The sequence below is a fragment of the Trifolium pratense genome, linkage group LG5, assembly GCF_020283565.1.
Source record: "Trifolium pratense cultivar HEN17-A07 linkage group LG5, ARS_RC_1.1, whole genome shotgun sequence".
Lineage (NCBI taxonomy): Eukaryota > Viridiplantae > Streptophyta > Magnoliopsida > Fabales > Fabaceae > Trifolium > Trifolium pratense.
In genome coordinates, this window is record NC_060063.1 from 54,529,450 (window position 1) to 54,538,874 (window position 9,425).

Consider the following 9,425-nt stretch of genomic DNA (forward strand, 5'->3'; position numbering starts at 1 on the left):
ATATTCACTCAACTTGGCTTGTTCTTTAGCAGCAGGCTAACAGCCTCTCTTAGTTTAATCGGGTCGGGCAATTTCTCTGCACAATGGTCACTTAAATAGTCAAGAGACACAATTGATGGTTGGTTTTTTTTTTCTCGAGGGAAGGGTCTCTGATAATCCAAAGTTCGGTCCCTGATAACAAATAGTTTTTACCAGGAATTAAACTTAAATTCTAGCGAATGAGATTAAAATTTTTATTCTTGTATATGCAATACCAACCATTTATTGATAATTGATATTACTAATTAAAAACTCTAATGATGTTCACATTAGAAAAGTTTATCCAATAAGGTAACATCATGAATAGAACTAAGTGTTAGTATGAAGGTTAATATCCAAAGCTAAATGTTTAACAAAAAAAACGCTGAATGGATCTTCTCAAAAATCGCACTGTGATTACAAAACTAGTATCCGGACCCGTGCCAAGCACGGGTAAAAATAAAATTACAAAAATAAACATTTTAATATTTTTTTTTTATAATTATCAAATAAAAAAATGCTTAATAAGTCACACCGAATAGTTTTGTCTTTAAAAATGTTAGTTTTTAATTTGCATACAAATTAAAATGCGTATAAATAATCAATGACTTATAATTCCAAATAAAATTTAATTTTGGACCAAAATATCAATTTTAGAACGGAGAACGTAAATTTTACTTTGATGAAAATATAGAGATCAAATATACATTTAAATTAAGTTTAATTATAAAAATAACTTAACACAATTCAAATAATAACTTTCAATCCGAAACTTCACCTACACAAAAGATATATTATAGTGAATTTATAATGCTCAAATAATTATTATGATATTACTTGTACTATTGTTTGGTAGCTATAATTTAAAAAGAAGGTTAATACCAAAAAACTCAAAATCAATGTACCTAATTCTTATACCAATTCAACTCGGTTTTACCAAATTGTTATAATGGTTCAACTCGGTTTGATCTTCCTTCTTAAGTCGAATCATGAACAATCCTAGTTATGAGAGCGAAAATATAAAACTCATGTTGATGAAGCAATTAATATCAGAAGAATGATATTGAGGACATTTACTATAACAATAATACTAAATAGAGTCACTCACAAATAATGAGTGTAAATAACTATAAGTACATTGTTTTTGGGGTCAATCAGAAATACACTCTTAAATATGGTACTAATAAGGACGCACCACAACATTCACAAATATGTATAGATATTTTTGAGCATAGGACTCAGTCTTACAAAAATAGAGAAACACACATCTGATCTAATTGATCCACTTCATAGAGAAACAACAAAAGGGTAGCAGAGAAGCTTGTAAAATGTTGGAGTCTGTCCAGCAAAACAAAATTAGTTAAAATAACACTGAGGTGGAGTTACCCTCAGATTTGTGTTGTAATTACGGTGTCAGGGAGAGCCATGCCATGAATTTATCAATTGTCTTATTAATGATTATTGTTGGATAAGTTGTTTGATATGGTGCCCTAGCAACAATTCTGTAGAAACACAGTCATATATAGCTTGAGACTGTTATAATCTATCACTCTACTTAGGTTTGAGACTAACCCAACTTCACAAACCCCGATGAATATAGGATAAGCTCTTATGTCACGATAGGTTCTATATCAAATTCAATCCTACAAAACCACTTATCTTAATCTGTGTAGCACTAACACTTCTAGTCGAATCTGTGTCTGTTGTCTGACATGTGTCAAGTGTCCATGTAATTATATTTAATTATTTTCTTCAAATTATTATTACCAGCATCGACATGTTCGTGTTAGTGTTGTGTCTAGTGTTTATATCATTGATCTTTACTAAAAAGCCCATCTAGATTCTAGACTTTATTTCTAACTGTCTTGAGATTTGAGTTTTTTTTATTTTCAATAAGTGAATTCTATTGACAAAAGATCAAACAATCAAATACATTAAGATTTTCATCATTTGATTGAGAGAGATATGGCTTACCTATTCTTCCTTTTCTCCAAGAACCGATGAAGTGAAGCTTTCCTACTTCTTAGTCATTGGTAAATCTGAATATATAATAACAAAAGTCATGAATGCAAAACACACAAAATAAAACCATAAAGCCATATGATTCAAATCAAGCATATCCTCTAAAATATTATACATCCAAATAAAAGCAGCATAGTTGTTGGTAGAAAAGACCATAATATCCTTGGCTTTTTCATCTGAAATATCATGAAGCACAATCATAGCCATTTTGAAAAGATTGCAAATAACCATATAAATGGTTATAGCTCAAAGATTTAATGGATACATACATAAACAAAAGTTCTAAAAGGAAAACAAATTGAACGCACCGCTTCAATTATGTTTGAATAAATCTGCATAAATGAATAGAAAAAATTCAATGACCTTAAATGAATAGATGAAATGGTCAAATTTTGGATTATAAAAGAGAACTTCTTTTAGCACTATACATGTGAATGTAAAAGAAAACAATCCCAAATGAGTTTTTAGCATGAATACCTCAGACTCAACCGCATAGTAAAGCTCAAAAATGATTTTGATGGCTTAAGGAAGGTTTCTTCAACACACCACTGATTTTGATGGCTTGAGGAAGGTTTCTCCAACACACCACTCACCTATCCAAAAATTGCAGCAGGTATCACCAAGACAATTTGAACCACTTTAAATGCATTATCAGACATGAAACTAAAAGTCCCACAAAACAAAACATCAAACAAATATAGAATGAAGTTGAAAAATTAACTACTAAAAATATAGTTAAAATAGAAAAGTTCAAGCATGCTTGTCTTTAGAATTATAAATCGCGATAAACTCTAGGAACTCCCCCAATACATACATGTTACCTTTCAGTTCCTACCTGCAATAAATCGCGATATCAAAATTAATAATAACGAAAACATGGTCACCTATTTTGTTTGTATCGTCGGCAGAGTGAGGGCAAAGACACTTTGGGATTACAACAATCTGAGATTGAAGATAGCGCAAGGCGGTCAACCATGAGAGAAGGGGACGATGTGAGATTGCTCGACGGTTCTGTGCTGCGTGAAGAGGAGTATGGTGTTGCAATTTGAAGACTACGACGATTTGAGGACAAATATGGTGTAAGCGGACAATGGCAAGAGAAGGAGATCATTTGAGAAAGACGGCATGAGAAGGGAGACGCCGTGAGAAGCACTGAAGCAGGATAATAGGGTTTTGAGAATGTGTGTACAGAAAGAAGAAAATTCAAAATAAGGGACTTTTATTTTTCCATTAGATTTTTTGGTGAGTAATGTAATAGCTAGACTTTTAATAAGGAGTAAATGCAATACTGACATTGATGGCCAAATGAAGGAGAGAGCAGAGTTACTGATAGGCCAACATTTTTGAAGGGAGAGAAAGGGGAATAGGTCTGACTTATTCATATTTATAGATTTATAGATTTATAGATAGATAGCAAAGAAATTATTAGTATGTTAGGCAAGTAGGAAAATCATGTAGCAAAACCATGACATTGTTTGAACTTTATTGTCAGCCATGCAGACTTTTCTAATATTCTTTAATATAAAAAGCCATGGGACCAACCCAAGCATTTGAGGTGCATCATAGATTAAAGCACATAAAAAACCAGAGAGGCCATATATACCAAAATAGTTTTGAAGCAGCATGATGAATCCCATTCATGTATAGGGAGGAGAACAAAATAGTTTAGGGTTTGGGAGGCTGCCGTCGGAAAATTTAGAAGAAGGAGTGATAGAAAGTAAAAAGAGTGAGAGAAGAGAAAAATTGATGTGCGTCATAAATTAAAGCACATAAAAAATCAGAGAGGCCATATATACAATTTTAAGTGCCATACACCTTTCCCGTACTAATACTATTTATGTAACCACCTTTTTACAATTAATCCTAGGCCACTCAAGACATTCCTTCAACTATTTGAGGTGCAAAATCCATTGGTGCACAAACAATACCAGAGAGGCAATATATACCATAAATGAAATATTTGACTTTCAATCATTTTGCACATACTACATGTTCACCCCCTTAGTTTAAAGACCCATAAACAATGAACAAATTCAGGAAAAAACTCTAGAGTCGGTAACAAAAAAGAAACATGTCAACTTAGAAAACTTGTCACCTGGTTCTTGATAGGATAGACGACTCCGTTGTTATCCTCATCAAAATCCTCCAGAAAATTATTGGAAGGGAGTATGGGAGCCTTTTGAGAGTGAGTTATAAAATTCAGAGCAAACAATGTTAGTATGTTCTGAATATTTATAGTTGGGACCTGCATAGTGAACTCCATTAATGAAGATAGAAATCACATTTAGAAGTCTGTTAAGGGAAATGAAAGAGAAATATAATAATAGAAATAATACCCCGATGATTTACATATCTAGTAGAGAAGGTGAAAGACGATCCTCTAAAATAATTGAATTCGGCCACCATGTGCATACCTAATCAATTTTTTAGGATGGAGTGCAGTTTGGATTTCTTTTGAAGAGGCAAAATAGTGAGTGTGACAGCATTATGCATAATCAAAATAGCAAGTTGCAATACCATCAAGCAACATCAAATAAACAAAATAAGTTTAGCTTAATCAATATGAGTAATTAAATCAAATTACGATAAATTGAGATGTGAGCATGAAAGGCTAAATAGCATTTCCCGTAAAAAAAAAAAAAAACATAATCCTCAAATGGTCTTCCCTTAATTGTCTTATAAAAGTATCCTCAAACATAATGCCTCAACTTGTAACTCTATTTCACTGTGTTCTTGAATAATTTTGTTTCCACCTCATTCCTAACCATCAGCCCCTTGCTGCACCATCCACTAATTTCCCTTCACTACACATACTGTAAAAAACAATCCATTTAACATCACATTACAATCATTCTCCAAACACTCGTAAAACTGAAATTAGAGTGGCAAGAACTAAAAAGATTGTGGTTGAAAGAATAAAAACAAATGCATGAAACAAAAAAATCAAGAACAAAGGCAAGAACCCAGTTTCTTTCATATTTCACAAAAACAAAAACTGAAGAACAATAACAATATAAAAATGAAAGCGAAAACATCGATTGTCACTTTTTGTACCGTCCGATATAGCAAGGACAACAGCGACTGCTCTGTGATTATCACGATTTGAGGAATAAGACGGAGCAAGGTGACAACGGCAAGGAAAAGGAGAAGCTAGTTGTGGTTTGTGCTGCGATTGTTTCTTTACCAGAGCAAGAAGTTCTTCTGCTGTTGCCAAAAATGCTTTAGGATAACATCTGCTGACATTCCCTGATTTTCTGAAGTGAACTCTGCATTTAGATCAGCTAAGAATTCAGAAAACATATTAACCAAGTAAAGGAAAAAAAAGCATATAAGTATATGAAGGAACAAAAAATAATATGAAATTTATTAATCATTTACGTCACTATACTTGGGCTACAACTTGAGCGAGCAGGTTAAATAGATAAAATAAATATTCTGCAAAGTCGTGGTCAATCGGTCGCCAAGAGCAAGTGCCTAGCGGTGACAGTTTGAAAACAAATTTTATAACCAATGATAAAATCATTTGATCACAAAATCAGTTCATCCCGTTGAAATTAGTTACAATCCATTGGATGCCATCCACATATAATTCCATAAAAAAAAAAAAATATCATAAAAATCCTGAACAATAAAGACGAAAACAATCATATATTGACACAAAATGTGCATTTTAGAAATACGTGGATAAAAAATTAATAATACATGGCACTCGGCATTTTGCAAAAACAATAATTAAACCTTATCCCACCATCTATGTGAGTTACATAAGTTGAACAACTAACAAAAATCAAAGTTTCAATAAAACTATTGATAGATGAAAAGAAGAACGAAACCCCTCTATAGCTAAAGATTGTAAGGGTGAGAAATCGAGTTATGCCAATTAAGACCACCACTCATGGAATTTGAATCAATTTTCAATTAAACAATGATAGCCAATTAAGAAAGTAATTGGAGGTTCTTTCAAAACCAAACTATAATTTAAAGAAAAAACTTGCAAATAACATTCTTAGTTTCCTATTTTTCTAATCATACCTTCTTTTATGAATCTTATAGCTTTCCGATTCATAATGTAATTAGTTTCATCGATTTGTCACTCACCATGACCATCTTGAGCAGATTCTCTTAGCGACTTACCATCTCACGATATTGCTTAGCTTTCTTCGTGCCAATCAGGGAGATGACTGCGTAAAATGCAAATATCAGAGATGTTGATGTTCGAAATTCAAAGTCTTCTAAAGGATGACTTTCAAGTATACCATAATGGGGTAATAAGTTCAAATATATAGCATGTGGCAAATTAGAAAAAACAAATCAATGGAAGAAACATCTGAATTCTTATGTTGTATTTCAACTGCTAAAAATATCATATTCACTATGCCATTTACTCAACTTACATCCTCATAGTCTACATATATAGATTAAAAATGTCAGTCTACATATATAGATTATTAAAAATGTCCATCTTTCTCAAGTAACATGATTTTAAGATGGACACTGAGATATTTACATAAAAAAAAATAGTAACAACAAAAGAACTATAAAATCTCAATGATTCATAATCCAAATACACCGATACACAAAGATATACATAAATTTGAATGAACAATCATTATAATCATACCTCTTCTTTCAATAATCAAGCAATTATGTTCCCTTGTCTATTGGATCAGATAGTAAAACACAATATGTAGATTAAACCTGGAATTTGTAAACAAAACCACACTATTATGTTTCAAAAGAGAATTTCATAAATTAAAATAAAATATCAAATCAAATTTTATTTGTAATCATTAATCTACAAATCAATATATTTAAAAATAAGATTCATTTATTCTAATTCTAAATAATAAACCTTAAATAAAGAAAAGAAGGAATGAGAAAACAAACATGCCTGCATTCTCTGGATCATGCGGCGAAATCTTTGTTTCATAAGAGGATTTTGAAGCAGCATGCAGCCCATTCTTTTTTGTGCACGTTCGTCCAGCTATCTATATTTATTGACAATGAAGAAATTGATTAGGTACAATCTAGTGTCTACCGACTCTATCATACCACCTTTTGGTTATAAACTATTTACATTTCAAACCACATGAGAAAGAGTAATATAAAAAGAAAATAATTAGTTCAACAATAGGCCCATGCTCGAGAGTTTCTTCATGAAACAAAAAACTAAACTTCTTGGTTGAGAAAAGGAAACTTTTAAAGCAGCCTTCTTTTTCATTAAGACTAAAAAAAACCTGCATTACCTCAATTTTGTAAACAAAATAGAAGAACTTTCATATTTTCTTTGAGCATGTTAAGGAATCATAAGTATTTCATTTTGCTGCAATGAAAACATAAACACCAATAAGCAAAGAAGAACATAAGCATCAAAATATCAACTAAACATCAAAATTTGGATATATCCATCAAAAGAAGAACTCATGTGTCCATCAAAACCAGCACTATATAAAAGTGTTATTGATGGAGATTGTTTTGTTATCATAAAGTTGATTATAATATGTTGTTGTAACTATAGCTCTTAGAATTCACTTGATGGAAAAAAAAAAGCTTTGGAATTCTTTTTCATATGTAGAAAATCCTCAAATACAATCCCTGCAAATACACATTGGACTAACATATACCAAACATGTCAACATAACAAATTAGACAAATATTTAGATTGTGGCAAATTAGAGAAAACAAAGTCTGCTATACAAATCAGTGTATTTTCATATCTCACAACCCTTGTATTCCTTCAGTTCAATATGTCATAGAGAAGGTCAAGTTCTAATGCTAATACATCTTTAAATGTATAGTGGAGTCATTGAGAAGAAAATTGTATTAGACAAAATTAAAATCATATATTAAACTATATACTATTAATCACAACTTGTAGATCATGGCATGGTAAGCTTCTAAATGTGAATATGGTCAAAGATCATTTCAAATTGTGTGAAAAAGTCCAATTATTTGTGGTTGTCGGTCAATATATAGTCTACATATATAGATTAAAAAGTATATGTTCCTCAAATAACATTACTGTACCATGAAATGTATCAGCAAAATGATCAAATCAAATTTCATTTCTAATCAATAAATTACAAACCAATATATTTTTAAAAAAACATAAGACTTATTTATTCTAATTCTAATAAACCTCAAAAAAAGAAAAGAAGGAAGGATAAAACAAACTTGTCTGCATTCCCCGAAACCTGCGGTGGAATCTCTGTTTCAGAAAAGTGTTTTGAAGCAGCATGATGCATCCCATTCATGTATATCCACCTTCACAGAGATTGGAAAAACATGGTAAAATGCTTAATCAATGCTTAATTGTCTATGTATCATTCATGTCTATGTACCTTCATGTCTAAATTGATGTCTATGTATATTCATGTCTATGTATAATTTGAAAAGAGAAAAAGGGGAAAAAATAGGTCTTCCCCAAATGTGGCAAATCTCTCTCACTTGTTCAATTGAACATAATATTAAATGAAAATCAAATCAAAACTAAATCAGGAACTAAATGCAAAATGATAAATTTCATTATTCATTAAAACGAAATCAGAGCAATAAAAAACCCAAAGAATTTGCATCGAAAATTTCATTATTCATCAAAACAAAATTAGAGCAATCAGAGCTAGGACAATACCATAACGATGCAAGGCGGAAAACGGCGAGAGAAGGGAGAAGATGCGAGGACGACGATGGAGCTAAGACGCGTGAGGAGGATGAAAATTTTATGACGAAGACGACGCAAGGCAGACAACGGTGAGAGAAAGAGAAGATGCGAGGAGGATGGTGTTTTATGCGTGTGGAGGAGGACGGCGGCAGAAGAAATAGTTTTGAAAAATCAACCTTAAACTTGATGCTGAGAATGACGATCTGAAGCAAGTGATAATATCATGAAAATTTTGCACGGTGGGTTGTAGTTGGAAATGTTTGAACCGGAGCGTGGCACATTAAACTGTGATTATTAGACATTAATGCATTTAATATTAAATCAAGGAGACAGCAGAGTTGCTGAGAGAAGAGTATTTTCTAGGAGAGAAAGACAAATAAGTCTGGCTTATTATAAATCCACTATTAAATGTTGAATCAATTAACATGTTCGTCCACTTATAGTAATACTAAATAAATTTTGCAAAAGAAACATTAAATATGAGGAATGAGGTTGAATGAGGAGAGGAGAGAGAAAGGAAAATATGTCTGGCTTATTACATATTATAGATTAATGCAATTGGATTTATAATAGTATTAATTAACCTATAATTATGTACCAAAAAAAAAATTAGTATTAACCTATAATTTACTAGGAGGAGTTAATATACTCATATTGAATTAAGCATATATTTTTGAAGTAGGTAGTGTTGTAGGAAGATTCTAAATTCACAAGCTTATTAAAA

The 9,425-nt window shown here is 31.6% G+C and overlaps 1 long non-coding RNA gene across 3 annotated transcripts; it reads right to left on the minus strand.

Annotated features, from left to right (window-relative positions):
* Positions 1-1,011: 1,011 nt before the first annotated feature.
* On the minus strand, positions 1,012-7,368 carry LOC123883240. 3 transcript variants are annotated; one of them, XR_006800135.1, is made up of 11 exons: positions 7,287-7,368; positions 6,928-7,028; positions 6,662-6,738; positions 6,139-6,221; positions 5,095-5,306; positions 4,377-4,853; positions 4,136-4,285; positions 2,518-2,633; positions 2,349-2,372; positions 1,993-2,057; positions 1,012-1,356 (listed from the first exon to the last, which is right to left on the minus strand). It is a non-coding gene; the product is annotated as an uncharacterized LOC123883240 (long non-coding RNA). The 3 variants fall into 3 exon arrangements; XR_006800134.1 differs by having other exon boundaries at positions 1,013-1,356; positions 4,136-4,853; XR_006800136.1 differs by lacking the exon at positions 2,349-2,372 and having other exon boundaries at positions 1,013-1,356; positions 4,136-4,853.
* Between the last annotated feature and the right edge of the window lie 2,057 nt (positions 7,369-9,425).